The sequence below is a fragment of the Varroa jacobsoni genome, unplaced genomic scaffold, assembly GCF_002532875.2.
Source record: "Varroa jacobsoni isolate VJ856 unplaced genomic scaffold, vjacob_1.0 scaffold_527, whole genome shotgun sequence".
NCBI lineage: Eukaryota > Metazoa > Arthropoda > Arachnida > Mesostigmata > Varroidae > Varroa > Varroa jacobsoni.
In genome coordinates this window covers 5,228-28,548 of record NW_019213429.1, presented here as the reverse complement: position 1 = coordinate 28,548, position 23,321 = coordinate 5,228, and the positions used below count along the sequence as shown (strand labels likewise).

The window sequence follows — 23,321 nt, the reverse complement described above, 5'->3', positions numbered from 1 at the left end:
ACTTTTAAGCGCTTTTTAAGCTAATTTCTGGCAAGTGGCAATTGGGAAGGCATATGATGAAGATTCAATTCATTATAGTTTAAAAGATATTTTCCAAAAGGGTGTAAAAATGGTACTTTACGCAAAAAATGTTTTTACGCAAAGTGCCACCTGGTTAATGTCAAATGTTTCAACCAGTTGATCGATCTTGAATCTGCACAAAAGTGTAATATGTTTATGTAGGTAAAGCATTTCCTGGAGCCAGTCGAATGCTTTCGATGAGATTAATTAAAATACAATGCATCTTTATGTGCCTAACTGTCAGTTTTATATAAAAAAAAACCCGACTGAAAGGTAAGAGATTGAGAAGGGGCTCTTGACGCCAATCGATAGATTCAACATGCTGAAAAAAAATACAAAACCTGTACTTAAAATTGATATCTTTGGGTGAAAATTGTGAAAATCCTATTGATCGAATTGGCTTGCTTATATGACGATGGAATGGAAATACGTTTCGAGCGGTTCTTACAGCGAGTTCCTAATAAATATCAATTAGGAAGTACAAGCAACGAATGTAAATTTTGTTTTTGAGAAAATCTTTCCTTAACTAATCTTTAAGGAAAATAGCCAGAAAGTCAAATAAATATATTTATCTATTAACAATCAATTGGCCTTAATGACGATCCAGCAACAGGGTCAATACATCGACCGAGACATATTAGATCATCATGAAATTTTATAGTTCCATTTAATTTAGTATACGCACCTAGTTATTATAAAAGAAGGAAAGATAAAGTGCCTTTGTATCTCAATGAATTGAACCAATTGTATACACGTACATACATATAGCATATATCTTTACTTCGTTACAAGAATGTGTGACTACTCAGCATAAGAACCTTTAAGCCTAGGTTACGTCCCAATAATCGACTCAATCTCAATTTCATATAACATGTGTGATTATTTTTTATAAAAAAAAATCAGAAAATCCGTAAACGTCGACAATGCCAGAATTAACTTCATTAACCAGCCAATTTCGTCAGTAACTACATCCATTAACCTAAAAATCGGCCAAAAGTCAATTTGATTCGTTTAAGAAGTCGGTCATATTAAGATAAAAAAACATATAAGAAACCGACATATTAGGTGCGTTCTGGAAACAGATTCAGTCAGTCACCGCTAAGACAATCCGTAACCACGTTGCAAACCTCTACGGAAATCCAACATAATACGAGGTAGGCAAATTTAGACTTGGCTGAACCTCCTGGCGAACACATTGGGACACGCTACAAAATAACTACGGAAGAATATCAGCTTAGGTGGGACAAGGTAATTGCAACGGGATAATTATATACATAATAATTTTATACATGTTCCTATACCCATAATGGACATTTTAACATGAAGGGGCCAAAAATCCTTTGAGAGATTCGTCTCGTTCACCTGACAGTAACATAAAAATGTATTTCGAGCTTACTCTGAGTGCTTCTTTTGTCAACTGTCAACTGACTAGTTGTAGCGACCGGTACGAGTCTTTTGTTTGCCCTTTTTTCAAAAATATTCGTTGGAAGATTTTCTAAAGAAAATGCCAAATATCAGAAACATTTTCTACACGAAGTACCGCTTTAATGAGAATTTTTTACGCCAGTCGAAAAATTTTGACGAGTTGGGTAAAAATGCAATACACCTTCCTATAACAAAAATATTTTGGTTATTTCGGTGTGTAAAAGGTCAAAACCGAATGTGATAGTTTTTTTTCGCTGGGGTGTGACTGGTTTAACTTGGAAGCCTACGTAAAGGGTATTTTGTGCTACCCATCGAAAGTTCTCGGTAAATGGAACTTCCACGTATGTTGATATGTCTAAAGATCGGTTTTCGAGCCGAAAATATTGTTCGAAAAGAAAAAACTGCATAGAGCGTTCTATGTAGAGGGGGTTTCTCTTGGCATTAAAGTTGACATTTATTGAGTGACAACTGCGAAAACAAAACGGTTAAAAATCCTCAGTTCTTGATGACGTCCCAGGAACAAAATTAATATAGTAACCGAAACATATGAAAAAAATCATAAAATGTGTACGGTATGTTTATTTTGTAGAACACTTAACTACTGGTTATAAAAATAGGAAATTAAAAACCTTGGTGACATTTCAAGAACACGGATGGATAAGTCGACTCTATGAATTGGGACGTTGGCCGAACATCGATGTCATCCAAACATGCTTTTCGATTATAGGCCGACTTACCCGCGTGCCTTTCGATGATATAGTCAATCAGCCAGCGCTAAAAAAACCCTGTGTTCACGGAAAGCCAACATATCAGGTGCAAGAGAAAGCTAGAATTGGCTTTGGTTAGGACTTGCGGCGAATATATCAGAGGGAGCTACAACATGATAATTGTTGACGGGTACTTGACCTATAGCTTTCACTGACCTAGGTGAACAAATCAATTTAGTCAACGGCGAAACAGGCGCGGGGCAAAGCTTACGGCTCTGCCTAGTATATATATATATATATATATATATATAAAACATAAAAATGAATCTATATTTTGCGGCAGCTATTAATCGATAGGCCTTTTGATGACAATGCTTATTAATTAATCTGGCTGATGACTCTTGTTTGATTGGTATAATATTGCTTATTTTTTCGTTTATATATTTGATGTGTACAATGTTTACATCAGTATTCTTTAACTACAAGTGGCAATCACGTTAGTATTCAGTGTTTCTTTCTTCAAATCGCATGTTCTTTAAATTTATATTGGATATGGATATATTTTAAGAGCCGTTCAAAGTTTGCGCCAGTAATTCCGTTTTATATACACGTATTCCATGTACAGGTGTATATGTTCAGCCGTTAAAATGTCAGATATTTCTTCTTTGTTGAATAAGCAATACTTACGGTGTGACTAAGGGGTTTGCTTAACATGTAGTTCTGCTGTTTAGACTTTCAGATTTTACAACATCAGAAATGAAAGGCAAACATCTTTTTTTTTTCTTATTTTTGTCAGAAACTTATTTGACATTCTCAAACATAATTGCCTGATGATCGCAAGCGGTAAGCAATAATAATATATAGTCTGAGGGTGTCGGATCTACTTTACCGTCTCTTACATTACGTCAAATCGGAAGCAAGCTATCAGCGTCAGAACGAATGCCCTGGTATATTGCAAAGGTATGAGGTTGTGTGATACTAGAAGTTAATGACTAGTCAATTGCCCACTGATTCATGCCTGCCATCTCACAGAGTAGTGCCTCGTCTGACGCTTCGTATAGGCTTGGCACGTTACATAATTGATTTTTAAAGATCGCTTCTCATCATCAACAGTGAAATAGTACGATGGAGTTTCCACCCAATATATTTAAAAAACATGCTCCTTGCTAGTCCTAGTTGAAATTGAGGTACCCCTATGTAATAAACAAGGAACCAATATCAATGAAATTTTAGAAAATCTACCTTTTTCTTAGATTTTATTAGATTCTTAAATTTTTCAGTAATTGGTTTACTCTCGAGCTAAATATCAATTTCGGGCGTGGTAGAAATGCATTTTTCTGTGCATAATAATTACATAACACCAGATCGGCCCGAGAATCTGCTTTAGCATCGGCCGATTTTATAGCTACAGTTGCTTTTCGTACAGAAACACCGATGATGTTGTTAGAGGTCTACCGCAAGTTAAACTGGGCTCTTCGTCCGATCGTTGCTATCGCTCGAAATTCGCGGTGATACCTTATAGGAGTTTTACATGCCTGCCTTTCTAATCTACCAGTACAAAATCTAAGTTTTGATTGCGACTGTCATTTTATTCCGTCAGCTGCTCGGAAAGAAGTTATCGTATTCCAATGACATTGAACTTCGGTTGCTATAGCTACTGTCATATAATACTAAGTTGGATAAGATGCAATCTATGGATCTCTGTGCTACGCAAGTGTAGTTGTTAAAACTTGATGTAAGCACCTTTTGTTAAAAAGTCCATAGAGAATGCGAGTAATGCATGAGTTAGTCATTGAGCAACCGGAAAAGCTGTTTGGAGAAAGCCACCTGAAAGTCATAATTTTAAAGTTATTATTATTATTAAAGGTATTATTCGACTAAATGCGTCCTAATTAATTACTGACTGTTTGATTGCGAGGATGTAGAAGGCATACCGTTTTCGAAGTTATTCCAGGTAGCTGTTTGGGTCCTGCTGATGCTTGGATATACGTTGGTTCGTTTTCGACATCCGCTGATTGGTCGTTTTGGAATCGTATGCATACCCTCGAAAATAACGCTTTTATTACGTACCTGGATATTTTCCGGGAAGCCCTGGAAGAGAAAGTCGCCCTGTAAAGCATAGAACGGCCGCCATCATCCGCAAGCATCATCAGAATAACTTTTAGTTTCAAACATTGCATCAACTGTCCCTACAGTTGCCAGACAGATATACCAGGTACACACGCCTTAGACATCTCTGTATTTTGAGACTGATTGGTGGTGGAATTGAATGAACACCATGATCGATTCCTTCATTTGTTTGCGACTAACGGCCTAGCAGTTGGTTTATAAGACGATTTAATAGAACTAGTAAATAATCTAATGTATCGGAATCATCTTTTTTCATCGCCTAAGCGTGTTGCTAACCTGTGTGTGCGACTGGTCGGCTATACTTACGGATTTATTAAAATGTTTGCAGTTTTCAACTTAATGCTAACTTTAAGATCCAACCTTGTTCTGCCGTCTGAATTACGGTGATCATTGTTTCATCAGAAATCGCTCTCCGCCAAACTGTTACGTAAATAAGCAAATAGCTTGTTGTTATCACCATCAATGGAAGAAAACGACATTCGAGAAATAACGCCACTGTGTTAAATAACATACATAAAATACGAAGCTCCTGTAACGAAAGACAACGAAACGTAGATACAAATTATTCTATTTAATTGAGGGGCCGATTTCAAAAGACACAAGGCGCGCGGAGGTAGTTTGTTTTAGAGCAAAGAATCTTACTAATGGCTTAGGTTGTCACCCGACAAGGTACATAATATCCAATAACTTTCAGTGTATTGTAGCATTAAAAAGTCGACCTAACGTTTGTACTTATTGGCTTGTGGCTTATTGAACAACTTAATAATAATAATTTGTCAAATACGTTTAGCATCGATTCTATAAAGCTGTTTTCTTTCAGCTACGTATTTGCAGAAGTGGTCTACCAAAATGATACTCGTAGGGTAAGTCAACTGTTTAGGGGATGATTCTTAATGAGTGTAGGTGAGCTCTCTAGAGAAGCTAAAATGTGCCATTGCTTTGTGAATCGATCAAATTGATTATAACAAGGGAAGCCTAGTTAAACGTGTTACATAGAAAAACAGAAACAATAAATAGAAATAATAAAATTGGCTTTCATGAAAGTCGTTCTGGGGAACACATTTTACCTACTATAAATCTAAAACTGGTGCCCTAGCCATGTGGTTAACTAATCACTATTCAGCTTTTAGAAAAGCTCTGTATTGTATTATACATCTACGGTACTTTGGGAAGAATATTTTGTCAGACTTTTACCATTGCAAATCCATTCTTCGCAGAAAAACATCTGTGCCATAAATAAATTTATTTATAAATATTGCTTAATTTAGGTAAAATGTGTACAGATCAGAAATGCTAGGCACTTGCCAATAATGGCTGACAGGGAGTAGTTTACTCTACGATAGCGGCATTATAAATGCCGCTATCGTGGAGTTTAATACTCAACCTTACCTCGGAGAGGAATGCGTCAAGGCAGTTACTCCACGCCGTGCTTTGCTGAGGTGACAGGCTATGGTAAAGAAGTATGGGTGACATCAACGCTAGAGATGTGCTCCAAACGAGGATAACGATACGCCGTACATCCGAACGAACGGATAAGCGCCGCCTTTACGAGTCCGGGCAGAATTTAGAAACGATTTGGAAATAGTGCGAACGAACTATTAGTCTCACCGAAAAGTAAGGTGATGTTTTATCTCATTTTTTGGTGCGTATCAGCGTACTATAGTTAATTCTAAACATGTCTTCAGCTTATTAGTCAAAGCTTGGAAAGCAAAAGGGATTAATTTAAATTACACTGGTAAGACATTTCAGAAAACGTCTGAAGCCGTTGCTGACCATAAATCGGTTCAGCTGTTTTTTGACCTTATTTATTGTTGTCGCGGCGCTCAACGTTTACTCGCTTCCGCCATGCGTCCTACAATGTAAATGCGTGTGCATTACTTATATTAACTGCTACGATTTGGCTTCTGTTGTACTCTAGTTCTTGGGACGTTACCGGCTAGAATCCGTCTGCAATTTTTCCCTGGTGTAACTACAGTTTTGCGGAAAAGATTGCAATGCTTCGCAAGAGCCCATTCCCTGGCGTTAGCCATTAAACAAATTACTGAATATAATTAACAACGCTTATGGCAAACTGAGTATAAAAGACGATAAACTATTATCAGATGGCGTGTCAGCAGTCCTCGTCTTTGATTTGAATGGATCACTCAGCGGTCTTTAGGATGCTTCAGTTGAAGCCATGGCAAAAGGTTATAAAAAATTAAGCCAATCAAGTTCTGGCTAAGTTATCAACAATTTTCACGTACCGGTGAGGTAACGCCTCTGTTTAGTAAGTCAAAATGGGCAAAGAAGACAATCTTAATAGCGTTCTCAATATACGCGAATGGATATTAATGACTGATATGCTTCATAATGAAAATAGAGAAGATTATCTCGATCTGTATCCAAACTAGCGGTCTTGTTTTGCTGCCACAACATTCGCTCTAGGGCCTGTGTCAATAACAGCTCTATCGAGAAGAGACCAAATTAGTCATAGCTAAAATGTCAAAATACTATTACGATTGACGCGAAGAACAGTTCAGGCGTTATGTTAAAACTTCAAATCAGTCACTGGATAGGATCTTAGGGAATTAGGAATCCATTGACTATCCTAGCACGTTCTAGCAGTTTCATTTTATGATATGCTTGATATGAATCATGTATGAAGAAGGCATAAGCAGAGTTGTTGTTTGCGTGTTCGTATTAGACATGCCAATATGCCCAATGGCAGGTTCACTTCCACGCCGAACACTTGTTTCTAGTTTCTTCGCAAGATATGTTTATGTTCTAACTTAAATTCGTCACTGATGAGTAAAATAATAAGTCCCTATTTTTTTCCCGTGCGGAGACATTCATGTGATTCAGTTATAATGTTAGGCATAGGAGCTTATACGAGTTTATTAAGAGGTTAATGCTCGTCACGTACCTGCACCAGCCCATCAGTAGCCGGTCTCTAGTCCAGTCATATTTATATTTTTTAATAATTAATTTATAGTTTAATCATTAATAATGATAATTTTAAATTTAAAGTTAATAATAATATAGAACTCGAAAAAAACAATAGCGCATATCCACAAGGCAGGCAAGACTATGTGTTAATACGAGAATGATATCAAAACAAACTCGTTAGATGCAGCGTCGCACGTGGTAGCCAATAATAATTTTTGAAAAATATATTTTTCCAGACTTCAAATAAACTCATTTACTCTATTCTCTAATGGAACACTGCATGTATTGAGTGTTTTTCTTTACTGAATTCTCAATTCAATAGATTTACAGGTTGTTTACGTAGCAACTAATTGTCGAAAGCATATTTTTTGAAAATTTTATTTAAATAGGACAGCACACTTTTCGTGAAAAAAAATTGTTCCACAAAAACAGTATATGCAGAACACTCTTCTTCTAAAAAAAGGCCACATCAATCCAACTTCTAGTATGCATGTCTTGATTTGCTGATTTTAATAAGCCGTAGCAACTTTCTTAATACTCTGCGCCCATTCTGAATATATGACACGAGTAGATAAATCGGCCATTAGAGTTGTACTGAATTGTATTTTGCAGTTTTCTCATACGACTGTGAAAAGTCAACAATGAATCGTATCGATCTGGCAGGCAAATTCTCCCGTGTTCCAACCCTATTCGCGTCGTCGTCGTCGCCGTCGATGCTGGTTCCATTTTCGTCAGCTGAGGCAGTGACATCTGCGTGATGCTAGCGGAGCGAGGGGTATAGAGGGAGGTAAAGACGAAAATATGAATATCGGAACGTTGCTTTGGCAATGTCTGTCATCCTGGCTTGTAGGGTATCGAGCGGCTGACAGTTAGCAAAGGTTGTCAACATCTGAGCAAAGACAGTTGAATCCTTTTGTAAGAATTGACTATAGCTTATGTCTTATAGCTGTTGTTGCCATAAAAACGTTCGAGTTTCCATGGTCGGAGGACTTTGTTGCAGAAGTAGGAAAGGATCGAATTCACAAAGGGGATAGCTATGTATGTGTCTTGGGTAGAAACAAATTTATAGCTCACTCGACATTTCGTGAATATGCGTACACACTCGTCTCCATTACAGACCTAAAAAAAGGATTTGTGTTCATCTGACAGTACTCTACGGATCTTCGCATTCTGATAAGACATTACAACTGTTAGACATAGTTAGTTCACGCTTGAAATAAAGTTTCATTTATATCGTACATGTTTCTGCGCAATCAAGTGCTGTGTCAAGCTTTTTTCATCGAACCGGCATACAACAAACAACTTTATGGACCCCATACATTTCTCACGTGAAAAACAATCAAACCTGTCAAAGCGATGCATACATAACTTCTGTACATCATTGTATATGTGAGACGTACACACACACACACACACACACTTATTGTGTTGTTAGGAAAACTTATTTTATAATTTTGATAACCATAACTTTATAGGAAACTTATATTATTAGAGAATCTGAACTTTCCATAACGATTTATGTTTAGCCTTTGGTGACGTTGTCATTCTATTCCATTCCAGTGATTAATCATCAGATGATCCGACGGCTAACATCTACCTCTGAAATTTGGGCTCCTTACATTTTCAATGTGACAACTGAAAACAAATTGCTCTAGTCTATTCACTTAGAGGAGCACCAATGTGCAGACATGAACAGGCCAAGGAAAGCTACACTTCAAAACAATGACATACGATTGTCTCATGCTTTAGATCCAATGGATGAGAGATCTTTACAACTTTCCATTAAAAGAGTAAGTAGGCGTTGAGTTTTCGTAAATGTTTACGTTAAAATGTGGACTTGTCATTGACTTCATGAAAGAAAAAGTCCTAGAAAAGTGGTTTCTGGATCATTCAAGATCCAAATTTGCTTGCGCAGGTCGCGTCAACAAAACAGGTATGCATTATTTGAGTTTTCTGAAAGGATCGCAATGGGGACCTTGGCGCAACATAATGGAAAGTCGCTGCATGCTAATACACGTAAGAAGAAAGTTGAGTGACCCTCAAATTTCGTTGGCTATACGTTTACACATAGGGGTTCGAATTTGTGCCAAGCCCGGGTAGGGAATCTGTCGATGTGTTAAGCTCCAACCCAGAAACGTTGCACTGTTTATTTTGCACAGCAATAAAATATTGGGGGATACGTTTAACAGTCAGTGCAAGTTATAGTACTGAGAAATCCTGGTAACATTTTGAGACCACAGGAGATAGCAAAAAAACTGGGTATCCTTTTTCGCCTTTAATAATGCTATCACTAAATATCTAACCCAAAGCGATTTAGTTTGGTTTTTACATCTGCGATTGCCGTCGAGAAGTACTGCTGCCTAAAACGCAACCATTATTACTTTCAATTTATGGATTATTTGGTTTCTCTAACGCGACCCATTGTTATGGTGCTATAGTTAGCTAGAGGCACAGAAGCATTAGTATGTGTACCTTCTTGTCACAGCTTTACCCTAAGTAGGTTACAAGGAAACATATAAAAGGTACGCTTTTGATGAACCCTAAGGTACTAGGATGTTGGTAAGCAATATATCGGAAACGGTTCTATGACTATATTCGATGTGAAACGCACATTAATCAATAGTAGTAAATTTCCATAGAAGATTAATTAATCTATATAATAACGGCTCAAGTTCTATATCGGCCGTTCCTTTTAACAATAAAACCTGGAACTATATCCTAGGGCTGAGTTGTACCTCGTGCTTCAGCTTTTAGAAATATTTACTGCGAACGCCTAGGCAGTGTAATGTGAACTCAGTCAAACCTCTGCTCAAATTCAGGAATATTAAAGGGCCAGTTTTTTTTTTATCAAGAGAATTGATTATTTGTACGATGTCTTCATTAATAAATGTTGTAATAAAAAAAGAAAACTTGAATAAATGATATAAATGGTAAAGGCACTCAGGATTTGAGTTAGCCGCCAAATATTGATGTTTTGTCAATGGTGAGCTTGGTTATTTTTTTATATACTTCTCTACCAATGAATTTTTTCAACTAATTTTGATGTTTAAAAAAATATCGTTTTTCAATTTTAATAGTTGTATATTTCTCAATTACTTGGTAATGCTATCTTAAGGTTATGATTGAGATTTTTTTCAATCTCGGCCCTAATGAGTTAAAATTTTTTTTAAAGATTTGTTTTCTGGTAATAAACAATGTCTCCTTAGACGATGTGGGTTCTTCATAGTTAGTGGTCAGCATGTTATAAACAAGCAAGATTTACAAACGTCATGTGGTCAAGCCAACTCATCAAAGAACCATAGTGCCACACTTGCTTTAATTTTTAGGAACTTATCAATTGATTAGCTAATAAAAAAGTTTCATTTTTGTTAGGCGATCAACAGATTATGAATGACAAGTATCACGCATTGGGCAGGTGTTTGGTACTTATTACCGCAAAAAGGTCCTATGAAAAATGTTGATCATCATTAATGTGTCTAAGGTTAGTGACAGTGATTAGCGATATTTTAATAATATTCGATTAGTTCTGTCAATGCCATGCAGTGGCTTGCGTTACTGGTGAAGGTCCCGCGACTGACATATATTACTCGAAACGTATGATTAAACAAGGGTACGTTTTAATCGTTGCAAATTTCTCTCTTTGCAAATCTATACGTATCTTTTTTTTATTTCAAATGTACGAATAACTAAAGGGAGTTCAGCTTGCCTGTCGAAAATCGCGATCAAAACGCTCCATGAGAGGTCGCCCTTCAACAATATTTCATTCATAATTAGCTATAGTAGTGATATAAGAAGGTCTCAGTCAGTGTACGACCGACAAGTTCGTCGGTGTAGGCTAGAAAAGTGCAATAATTCCTAATTCTCGACTCGTGCCCAAATCCACCCATCATCCAACCAAAGGGGAAAATATGCTCGTGATGCTGATGTTAAACACGCGCCAAAGAGACGAGATATAGACAGTTTTTGCCTGTGATTTAATCCCGTAGTTTCGCAAGAAATGTCGACCCAATTCGACCCGTTGTATACTGAATTTGTCACCAGTTTGTCCTTGAAGTGCAGGAAGACCATCGGACACCTAATATTATTACTCGTACAGCCGCTAGTAATACACATATGTTGGCCAAAATCAATAAAGGCTCCGTCACTCCAGTGTTGGCACTTCAGGTTCTTGAATGTCGGACTGATGACCCAATTGCCTGACCCTAAAGTAGAGAAATCTAGGCTACTCTATTGACACGAACTATCAACAACCACTCGTATAATTCGACGCGCTGAGGTCGCTTGGTAACAACTTGTAGCACACTGCACTGTTGTGACAACCTAACCCATTTCGCCTAAAGAGCACAGCCATTAAGCAATATTTTTTGATAATTCTTGTTTGAAGTTGAAACTACCGTGCGAGCCCTCCACATGTACTTATGAAGGACAACTGCAACCTCAAACATCATTCAATGTATAATCGTATTTTTTCAAGCTCACAGAGGCAGCAAGGAAAGTATGTTTGACCAAGCTTCATGGAAACTTACTAGTTCGGTGTTTGCTGGTCAGATGAGTGAAAATATTCTGCTCGTACGTCGCTCTATTATACAATGAACCTACAGGCGTGTGTCATTGCTTTAAAGATTTGTGAGGTCAAAACCCGAGACCATCTCTATTCATCGGGTTTATTATCTTGGAAAACATCCGCTGCTAATTACGTACATGATGCAGTCAAAATGGTTGTAATACCCCAAACCGATTCGAATTCCTGCCACTATTTACCTGCAGTTTTATTTCTGCAGCATCCATGTAAACGTATCAAAACATGGTAGATAAAGGTCTTTTAGGTCACGTCTAGTGGGGTGAAGTTTTTAAAGAGTAAGGCTTGCTTTATCCGACGCCTTCAGGCACCTCTGTACCCGCATTTTTTCCGCGTGCGAGTTCCTTTGTTTGAGAAAACTCCACAAGCGAAATTTCGGTATGCATAACATTAACATAAGCATCCATAGGTGCAAATCACGCATATTCTGTTTATTTGAATAAATAAATGTTTATGTATGTGTGGCCGGAAGCTCAAGAAAGCCTTCCATATTTGTTTTACTTTAAAAATGTATGGAGTCCGTAAACTGAGGGATAAGGAGGTGCTCTCTGACAAGTGTTCCTCGAGACTAATTGTGTAAATGTATCGGATAGATGATTTATTCTTGGCTGAGGTTCCGGGCCTCGGGTTTGAGCTAAATAGTAAGTTTACCATCGATGCAAATCGTTAAAAGACCGTTGTCAAACACTGGAAATGATCATGGTTTTTTTTCGCAGTTATGGCAAAGTCAATAAAGTTCCAAGTACGTTCGGCAAGGTTACTCTTTACGCCTATTTCTAACAGGACCTGGTTCAGTTATTTACAATCGTTTATTTTAAACAAAGATCGGGCTATAGCATTCAAGTGAATGGCATTCGGCCATATTCAACACCATTAATACCGTTCACTATCACGGCCATTGTGAAATCCTTTTTTTTTTTTATTTTGCAATGATGCATAGAAGCTATCTTTGCGTTAACCATCAAGGTCTTGCTGCTTGTTGACCGCAATAGATTCATGCAGGTAAAATGCAACAAGGTAAACGTTAAGTTACAAGGAAACGCCTAGAAACATAGATTACCCACGTTCATATGTCAGCTTACGCGGACTTTCTGTACAGTTTGTTATCAGGGGATTGTTACTAGACTGTTTTTCGTTAGCTACGTTGGTTTGCCATCCCGTGCGAGACTTAAAGGTGTGCCTGCTTCGGTAATGTTATTAAATCGTGTTCCTTTATTGAAATTTTCACAATTAGTACGAAATGTCGTTAGACGAAATAGTTATGGACCGATAATTCGCCTTAAACAACTATGCTATTTCTCCTCCCCGCCCATCCTCTTCACGTAATCAGATCGGCCCACCCTCCTGATGTAGCACAAAGAAGACACATGCATATAAGGGCATCCGCACAGGAATGCTCTCAAGCCCACATAGAACTACGTTTATTACCTTCGCAAGTGTTTCTTAGCCCATCGAATCAATCAATCGATACGTCGCCGTGAGTAACGAGGTGCTGACACTGCCTTTCATCAGCTAAGTCGTTGTTTACGACGTGTCTGCCTGCCTGCTTGCCTGTCTACTTTCTAATAGCTTGAGATAAGCTCAGCACACCAGTGCTCTCCTATGTGAACCCATGTGTGAGTAGCTCTTATGCAAGCAACTCTGGCGCTTTCGAATTATCTTTAGGTTGCGCAACCCAACGGGAAATTTCAAGTTTGCTGGTCGTAGTGTCGGCGGCGAAGGCGGCTACTCCTTCGCCTCCGCCCCATTAGTCAGGTTCTATGTGATACCGTTGTGTGTATGTATACACGACTCTCTCTCTCTCTCTCTCTCTATTTGCGAAAACAACTTGAGAAAATAGCCTGGTTTGAGTCTGGCTTGTAGCAACTAGTGACCGACTAACCAGCGAGCCTTTACCAACAACATGGCAAATGCATGTATCACATATGCATAGTTAAGCCCTTTATCTAGACAAGCCATGTACGCGGTATAGGAGGCTAAGGATTACTTGGTGGCTAGCGTTCTCCTCCCCTAAATACGTAATCTCTTCTCCAAAAGCTAGTTTCAATGGTCCAGCTTTCGTTTTTACTGCCTATGTACGGCAAAGCACAACCGTTTTGTGGAAGTAAAAAGGTATAGTAAATTGACAGCCCTCACCTTGCCTCTAAAGGTTTCACCTTTGGATCTATGTTAGATAAAACTGGTGTTGTAGGGGCTAATCAATGGATCGCAGGCTGTCAGGACAGAGCAATAATTATCTAGATCAAAAGTTAAAACTGATGATGGCTATAAGCCTATAATTTCCATGTCCGTACCTTTACCGCGTTGCACAATACTAGCCATCATAGACACAGGACCATAGAAGCGAGATAGCTCTCCAAGAATAAATAATAGGATAGAAAACATTAAATCTCTGGATAATTCGTCAAATTGCCTTGTCAGTAATTGATTCCTATTCATCGCTGCGATGACTCACACTGAGTTTTCGTTAGCCCGTGAAAGAGCGACAGATAAAAATCTTGTACCCGTAATCACTAAAGCGGTAGGCAATCTTCCTTCTATATGAAGTACATAATATATTGAGTTTGTAGAGGTTACGGTGTGCCATCCCTTTACTGACGATCTCTGACCTATATAGAAATCGCATCGCCGAGGTGTTCGTTTCCACGTACCCTCCTTATTTGCTTCCCTACACGAATGGGACAGGAATGCTACACAGAAACGCTAAACCGTCCTAAGGACCCTCACGTGAGGCTACTAAAAAAAAAAATTAAAATAGTTGTAGAGTACTGTATTCTCAAGGCGCCTCTGCTAACAGCTTTGCATTAAAGTTTGGACTTCTATCTCGCTCGTAGCATGTAGGACCTCGCATGCAGGTGTTACGTATAGTATGCCATGTAGCATGCATGATTGGCGAGTAACTAGAGTTTTTGTATCTATTGTTTTGCCGTGAAAAGCGAGCGTCACGTTAATAACAATGATGCCATCGTTAGAACTTACAAAGAGTCATTGAATAAGAGCTCTATGCCCTGAATATTTCACGACCGTTTCTCCTATGAACGATAATCAACATAACATGAATTTGATCTGTTTATATCTGGAGTTATACTTAAATTCAACTCTAAGTTGCAGTGTAGCGTCTCATCTCATGATCTCAATCTCAAGATTGTTATGTGACTTTTATAAATACTATATTGCCTTGCTGTGAGCAATTGGTAAAGACCAATATGATTTTTTAGGCGACACCTTTTTTGCCATTTTTGAATGAATATACATGAAATTTTGGAATGGCATCGTGTCAAGACCTAAGCTAGCTCAGATGAGCGGTAAACCTCTATTGCTCCTAAATCCGATATTTGCTTTTCTAATGTTACCCGATATGTGGTAGGCCTACGTTAGGCCTTTGCAGAACGACGTGTTCCATTAATTTATTCGGCCTATTTTCCACTTGCATAATAGTAGCAAGTGTCATACAATGATTGACGACTTTAATATGAACCGGTTTTTGTTTAATTGCATTTTATCTATTGAATATCGATATGTGGCCTTCATGCAGCTTGTTTCTCTAATCGAGGCGTACACAACGTTTTAGTATGGAAAGTAATGTTTAAGTCATGATTCTTATGATCTAAAGTGGTTCAAAAAACATCAAAATTTACACTGTACTTCGAGGTTTACTCCGTAATTTAGTATAAAATAATAAAACTTTTAGGTAATTTACCCTCACCTCAATATTCTGACCGAAATCCGGTTTTTGGTTGGCACCTTTTTTGCCACTTTTGAATGAATATACATGAAATGGCGATAGTGACATTAATTCGCAAAATTTGCAAGGTTGCCTCGCCCACCGATCGTTGGGGCGAGACATAGAAGCCCAGGACGGTTAGACGATTAGGTACTTTAATAATAACAACTGTATTATCAAAATCTCGAAATGCGTTGTTTTCCTTAGTTACTCCCGTATAGCTTCCATATTCAATATAACATCCTAGCTTAAAAGCGTACATAACGCACATAAACTTGACACGCTCAAACATCTCGAATACCTTCGAATAATAATAATTTATAAGCAAACAAACATAGAAGCCACTGATTTCCAAAGGAAATTTCTGACAATCGGTTGTATTCCAATGAGCTGACGAAGCAACGTTCGCGCAACGCTTATTCGGTGTTTGCCCAAGGATAGGCATTGCTTCAGAACACGGTCCGAATGTTTTTTTTTAGTTAGTCATACATGCTTAGTATATCTAGCATTTTGGTATGTCAAGTTTGCCCTTCGGTGGCACTCACCGGGTTGTTAAGCAAGGTAATCGGAAAAGATACGTTTCCCATAAACCTACGTTTGTCCCGTTCAGGAGGTGTTATTCTTGGCTTGCTAAACGTATAGCAAATAATATGGGTTTTTCTAAATCTGAACGAACAGCTCTGACTGCATATCTTAGGACGAAGCTGAATACCTGTGGAAGCTGTGCAAATTTCTGTGTTGTATATGTTCGGTACGAAAAGTTTTATTTCTCTTAAAGCATAAAACTAAAATGGTGGAATGAGTTAAACATTTAATACTAAACGTTAATACAAAAGCTTAAAATGTTTATGTGTTAAATTGAAAGAACTGATGTACCTTATTCGATATGTTCGCAGTATGCACGTTTCCGCAGAGACTAGAGATATATTGGAACAGTCCCAGTCGAAAGAGTTTCCATTATAGATGTCGTTATGGGATGATCAGTTGCTACATTCATGTTGTTTATGTAACGAACTTCATCGTAAGCATTATGCCCGCTGATGAGTTGGAGTCTATTGCTAAACGTGTAGCAAAAGTTCCTCATACCGTCAATGATTCATTTGGCCATCATAACTTGTCTTTAGAGGGGAACAAGGTCAATGAGGTGTTTCGATGTGAGTTTGTGATTGTTCACATGTACTTATGATGCACCCCACTAGTAGGGCCCAGTACGCTCAGTATCCAGTTAGGCGACGAAGGTCGTCTGCAAACGAAAAATTTGCCCTAGCACGTAAGCAAGGCCTTACGTGCCTATTCGTAACCGAACATTTGTTGATAAATGATAAAATAACTAGAATTTCCCATGAAGATTAATTACAATAGATGGAGAGATCGACATTAGACCCACATCGCTTCATACAGCTCTAATTAGGCATCGAGAGCACGTACGGCGGCTACCCTTAAAATAAGTCGGTGTGTTAAGGCCAACGAGTACGTAAAGTTTCATTGTTGCCACCTTTACGGTGGCAACCAAAACGGGACCCGTGTAAGCGCATTTGACAATATATTCCCTGAATGCGCGTAGATATAGTCGCATAGCTTTGACCGGGCACAAAATCAAGGATCGAATATAGATTTATACGTCATACATTCAGAAATTATTGACAATCAATTTCAATGGCTTTGACGACTGAACTACTACCATAGGGCCTAAAATGTATTAGGCATGTTAGGACGCTGTTTGAAGTTACTTTGAATCGAAACATTTTTCGCTTTTTAGGACTAACGAAAAATAAGACAATTGCGCAATTGAGTGCATAATGCATACATTTTTTTTTGCAGATTTCATTGTATAGGTCGAGATCTCGGAACGTATGTTTGAGTAAAGCTTGTATCTTCAGAATCCACTAATATTATAAAAAAAAAAAAAAAGAAGCTTCTTTTTATTTAGGTTACAGATGATAGCAGTTGATACGAAAAATTCACACCTGCTTAGTATATACCCCGTTGAAATACGTAAGCATAACTCACTATCAAGTAACAAGTTATGTAACGTAAGTTACTAACCTAACTTCCGTGGTGGTGCATCAGAATATATTATTACTATTATTCGTTTTAGCTGAAAAATATATGATCTACCTGCAAGGTATGACAATACTGGTAATATATTAGGTATTTTGGGAGCTGTAGTCAACATTTGTCTGAATTCTGAATTCAAGTCAAAGTACAGCTTTTAATTAGATTACACTTCCAGCCAAGCTGATGTAGAAAACACCACCTTTCGATCTTATATCAATACAAATGGCAAGATTACTATAACTATTCGATACCTTGTTTTTGTCGAAGAGATGTTTTTGTCTTTGAATGTCCATGTTCCACATGTGGATAAGCGTTTATTTTTCAATGCGTCTAAAAATGTTACACGGTAAAAGATAAAGGCACTTGGAACAATTCTTCCTATTATAATAACTAATTATCATTGTACTAATGGGGCATTTTGAACATGTTAACGATGTAATTCATCTCAGAATACCCTCCTCACAGTGTCCCTTTTGTGTTTTGTGTGCGCGGATGCTTTTCGTTGCTGGACGAAGATACGATGCAAAAGATATGAACGTCGCAACTAACTTCACACATCTCATTCTTAAAGGCTGCTTTTAGATACTATGGTCTATCCTCTCTACAAAGTTAATTCGGATTACTTCAGAGTTGTGTCCCCGATATATTGTCGGCCGAAAAAAGCAGCGTTTATACGACTCGATTCTATTTAGTCATCAGTGTGTTTTTGCGTGGGTGTTTCCTCGGTCGTAACTGAACGAAAACTAACCTGTGGCCGATTCTTACGAAAGGCTTCCCAACTTATAGTCGTTTACCTCCTTTAACTTCTGCGTGTCTGAGTAGTTTCTTGCACTTTAGGTTTTCGTTTTAGGAATCCGTCCTTATAAAGTTATACGTCTTGGTAGGGGAGCCAGAGGTTTGCACGAAGAACGAACTTGAAAATTTTACATCTACAGCTTCACAATGACATGGAGCCGCAGGTTCAACTATATAAGCTGTTGGTTGCAGCTCTCTTTATATTCGCCTTCCGAAAGTTCACTCGTTGGTAAAATTAGCCAGTACGCATTTGAACTGTATAAAAGTCTTAAATCAAGGCTTGTAGTGTGTAAAATTTTCACCGATATGTGTATTTATATTACGCCAACGAATCTTTATGACAGGGAATTTTCTCAGAAAATCCTACATAATTATATAACTTTCATATGTTCTGTATGTATATGTTTTATATCCCGTATATTATATTAAGTTGTTGTACGTCTCTCGAGATTGACCGATAGCTGCACGGTTTTGTCCGAGCAACTACTTACGTTGTATAAGACTGAAGAGCAGATTGGACGGTACACAGACAAGAAGGGCGATGATATCGACAACAGCTAAGTTGACGATGAGATAGTTGGTAGCGGAGCGTATACTTGGACCACGGATTATCGTAAAGATCATGCAGAGATTACTCAGAAGGCCGGCTTGTGCGTAGCCTGAAATAAGGAGCACACTTAGGCGCATTGAATAGCGGTTGAATATAGACACATCCGAATCGTAGGTGGGATTTGTCATGAACGAGGTAGAATTCTGCGACGACTTATAAGGGGGAGAATGAAACATCAGACATTCTACTGTCATTTATCCATTCACTAGAGACAAGTACATGAAAATAACTGCACACTAGAGTTGCCAACAAATCCTAGAAAGTCTTGAAAAGGTTTCGTTTATCGACACGTAGTCGGTGCTTCAGAATCTGTTAGGTGCTATTCTGAACGAAGAATGAAGACACTACATGGCGTATAAACGCCATTTCAAAATCACGTTTTTATTACACGTCGGACAATGAATTTGGGCAAAACGTACATGGGTGATACAGTACACTCATGTTGCTGGTCTATATTATTTTCGAATATCTGGGTCTGATATTTGGTTCTGTGTATCCGTCTTGAAGTCATTTCACAGCAACTCACATCTACTTCATGTACAAACAGACGTGTGCATGTATGTCGCAAGTGGAATACCGCATATATAATCACGCAGCTTGATTGATACGTATCTCGCATGTCCAAAAAATGTGCTATACAGCAGGAAGCGTTTAAAACTTACTTCCGACATCCTTAATTTATAGAACCGATTACAACACTAGCGTTTCAACCCAGGTTTATCATGCTTCCTCATGTTGTCCTAGCTCCTAAAAAGGAACTCTTCCGTCTGAGATTTGCAACACAATAGTTTTAAATCTATAGCGAAGAAATCCATATAACGCCGATATTATATTCGGTTCGTGTATTGAGAGCGAGCTTATATATTGGTGTGTTTCTTCTACCCGTCTTATCCACTCCACTCTACTATTAAAATAGAACTAAAAGCAGTGTATCATCCTCTGGTCGAAACGCGCTGCTCGTCGACTGCTAGCACGTTGAATACGGGAAAGGGGGGTGTATGCGAGTGAGGGAACTTAAATTTCTCTCGCCACTTCGAGAGGAAGTCTGCGTGCATGAGGTTGCTTCCGGGGGTAAACTGGCTTGATGGAGTGTCATTCTTGACTATGCCTTAATGTTGTAAGGACGTAATGGAAGCAACCTCTGCAGGTGGACCTGGTTTTTAGGCATTTTTTACATCTTGATACGAATTATTGTCTCATACAACTGAGCACTGCAGGTCGTTTTATTTGCCGGGCCTTTGGTTTTTACTCGTGTACTTAATAATTTAACTTGGTAAGCTGTCTTTGACGCCCTGATCTAAATTGTTTTTTTTTTTTCCATTTACATTACCATCAGTTGGGAGTGCCAGCTGAACCAGTGTTTACCTTATACGTTAGAGAAATGATTGTTTTGATGTACCGTGTGTATCATTTTTGATATATAACCAAATTATCTCACACATTTATTAAGTTCTGTGCGACAGGATACAATAACAATGTTTTTGCAACCTTTAGACTATGGTGACAGTGGTTTTAGGTATCGCTTGTTGCCTCTAGTACAGCAACACGAATAAGACATGGTCTTTATCCGCTTCTTTTAAATTCGATCACATACGAGGTAAAGGGTTAGGTTCTCAAGGCGATACGCAAAAGGCGTTATGGCAAGGAATTTAACGGCGAACAGCTGTACGCAATACGCCAACAGGCTACGAAATGTTTTGAACGAAAATTACTTGACAGCATTACTAACGAGTAGCTCGAAAAAAAATCAGTGGTCTAATTAAAGCCAACTTATACAACTTCCGGTAGCTCGATAAGCACTTGAATATTATTTTTGCATGTAAAATTAAAAATTTGAGTAAAAAACCTGATTGACTAGTACCTGGTATTTATGAAGTACTGAGTGCGGTTCCGATGATCAGAAACGGTACTTGAATATGGCTTAGATTAATAATTTCGCGCTGACATTGCTCTCTATATATGCGCATAAATTATAGTGCAGGGTAGGTAATGTTATAGTATTAGGAGTGGACGATCTTGTCCACCTGCAGAAAATTTATAATTGCGTCTAGTTGATTTGTCTCTATTTCTTTAATGCAAATTTGCACACGCAAGAGATACGTTAAATCTTCTCTCAGTAAATTGTCACCTCGTAAACATTCTCCAGATAATGACTTCCGTGCATTTGTGCCCTGGCCTATCACGTTCAAAAAAAATAGGGACAAAAACTTCTATTCAGTACATTACCCTAAATATGTGAAGCGCCTAAATTTATTTTTATGTTTTATTATTTTTCTTCATACAATCCTCTCAAAGCTTAGAAGTTATGTTACTCTGTAGAGCTTTTTCTTTCTACGTTTGGCTCGCATACCTCCACTGAGGTTGCTTCATCGTCATCCGAAAAAGGGACTTTTATGGACACTTCATCATTTTGAAAACGGGAACGATTTCCGGCTATTAAATTTTAGCAGTATGATAAATGATCGATAGAAGCCTTCAAATTCAAGTCCTTAGGAGTGCGAATCGTAGCTCTGGCCCGTATGTAAGTTCATCCATATGATAACACATTGGTTTGCATTACATTTACTCCAACGAATTCTGACGTGAGGAACTGGCCTTTGGTTACTGACTATGTTTCCATAACACAGAGCTAGAGAGGACTTAAGACCACTATTGTCGCTTGGTGAAATTGAAATACAGGAGTATATAGATTGTTTTACATCATACTATATTATGTTTGTTATTATATGTAATCTTGTGAGTATACAACCCTAGCAATAAACAACGAGTAAAAATTTCATTAAAAGCGCGTCATCGCCTTCGAGCTTACAATCAATACTTGTTTTCACTGAATTTTTCTTCAGCCAATTACTTCACACATTTCTTAATTTTTTGTTATTAATATAGATTGTTTTAGGTATCCTTGGAAGTCACTTGTTGCGGTTTGCCCAAGATCGGCACTAGAACGTGCTGTTAATTTGACGCATGATATATTACAAATAGAGATGTCAAAATGAGCTATGTTATTTCAGTCTCCCATTGTGCCCCAACCGGCGTCAGGATCAGGTTGGCTGGGTTTCTGTTTGCAGAATTTTACTGCCATTTAATACGTCACTTAACCTATAATTTTCCACGTAGTATAGTATATTTATAATACAAGCAAATATTTACTTCGTTGAATTATACCGAATCTGTACTATCAACATAAGAGTTGTCAAACGTACAAGTTCAAGTTTTTATTCACGATTTCTCATGTATTAGATTTATTATCTCTTTTGTTTTTACGCAAGTCAACTTAAGCCTGCTCATTGCAACCTTAACATCGGTTCTAGCTACCGTTCTTTCCACTACTTTTTGTCGCCTGCTAGTAGGATGTAGGTCCTACTCTAAGCGTTATCTTAATCAGGCTCGGCGTCCACCTAGTACAAAAATGAATCTCAGAGATCGAGTTGTGGTGAACGCATTCAGTTGCACGGATAGTACGTAAACTTCGGCGTCAACTTAGGTAATGCGGCTTAAAAGTAAGACTTGATCTTCGCCTAGCGAATTTAACGACAGACACCCATACCGACTAAATAGTACCGGCTCGACGATGCGCTAGAATAAAATTTCCATATAGGTGCTTGAGAGAAGAGGTAAGAATAGCGTCTGCAAAATTCATCGCCTTTTCTTTTGCCCGGACTTTTAATGGAGGTCGACGCATGATTCTTCGATTAAGGGAACCAGATTTAAGACAAGTTGATTAAAACAGAATAACCACTAGATCGGTTACGGAGATTTATAGCATTCGACATTTAATTTTCCTTCTTTGTTGAATAAACGCAACAACGGATGAGCTTGAAGCGGTTACTCCTCTTAGTCCAAGCGGTTTTCTACGCTGGGTTTTTTGATTCGTCGCAATTTTCTTCTCCTGCAGTGATGTAGGAATTAGCCTTATTGAACCTTACGGCAGACATTTATTAGTGGGGCTTCTCTCCACGCAACTCGCTGAGTCGTACACTGTTAGGTGGCTCTTTAGTCGTGGACTGCGTGGCCGTCGACAGAGGTCCACTTAGGATCCCGTGTAGGTTGCGAGTGGTCGGATAGCTATGGCAACAACAGAAAGAATGGAACCAGAAAAGGTCGTTTAGCCTACAGCCAATAGCAGTCACGAACGAGTCTTGCAGATAAGTGCCTATCTTCTCGACAAATCGAAACTGAAATAGATCAGTTTCAAAATGTGATTTCCTCTTCGCAAGCTATCATCCCAGCGTCGTGTGGGCCGAAAATGTATCTGGCCGCAGGCCCCGTAGCGTGCTGGTTCCTACGAACAGCTCATCGATAAGACAA

General features: G+C 38.3%; 1 long non-coding RNA gene across 2 annotated transcripts; it reads right to left on the bottom strand.

Annotated features, from left to right (window-relative positions):
* Positions 1-614: 614 nt before the first annotated feature.
* LOC111261178 (uncharacterized) lies at positions 615-19,201 on the bottom strand. 2 transcript variants are annotated; one of them, XR_002680827.2, is made up of 5 exons: positions 18,895-19,201; positions 5,712-5,865; positions 4,629-4,851; positions 4,127-4,301; positions 615-4,019 (listed from the first exon to the last, which is right to left on the bottom strand). It is a non-coding gene; the product is annotated as an uncharacterized LOC111261178 (long non-coding RNA). The 2 variants fall into 2 exon arrangements; XR_015311383.1 differs by having other exon boundaries at positions 4,127-4,283.
* Between the last annotated feature and the right edge of the window lie 4,120 nt (positions 19,202-23,321).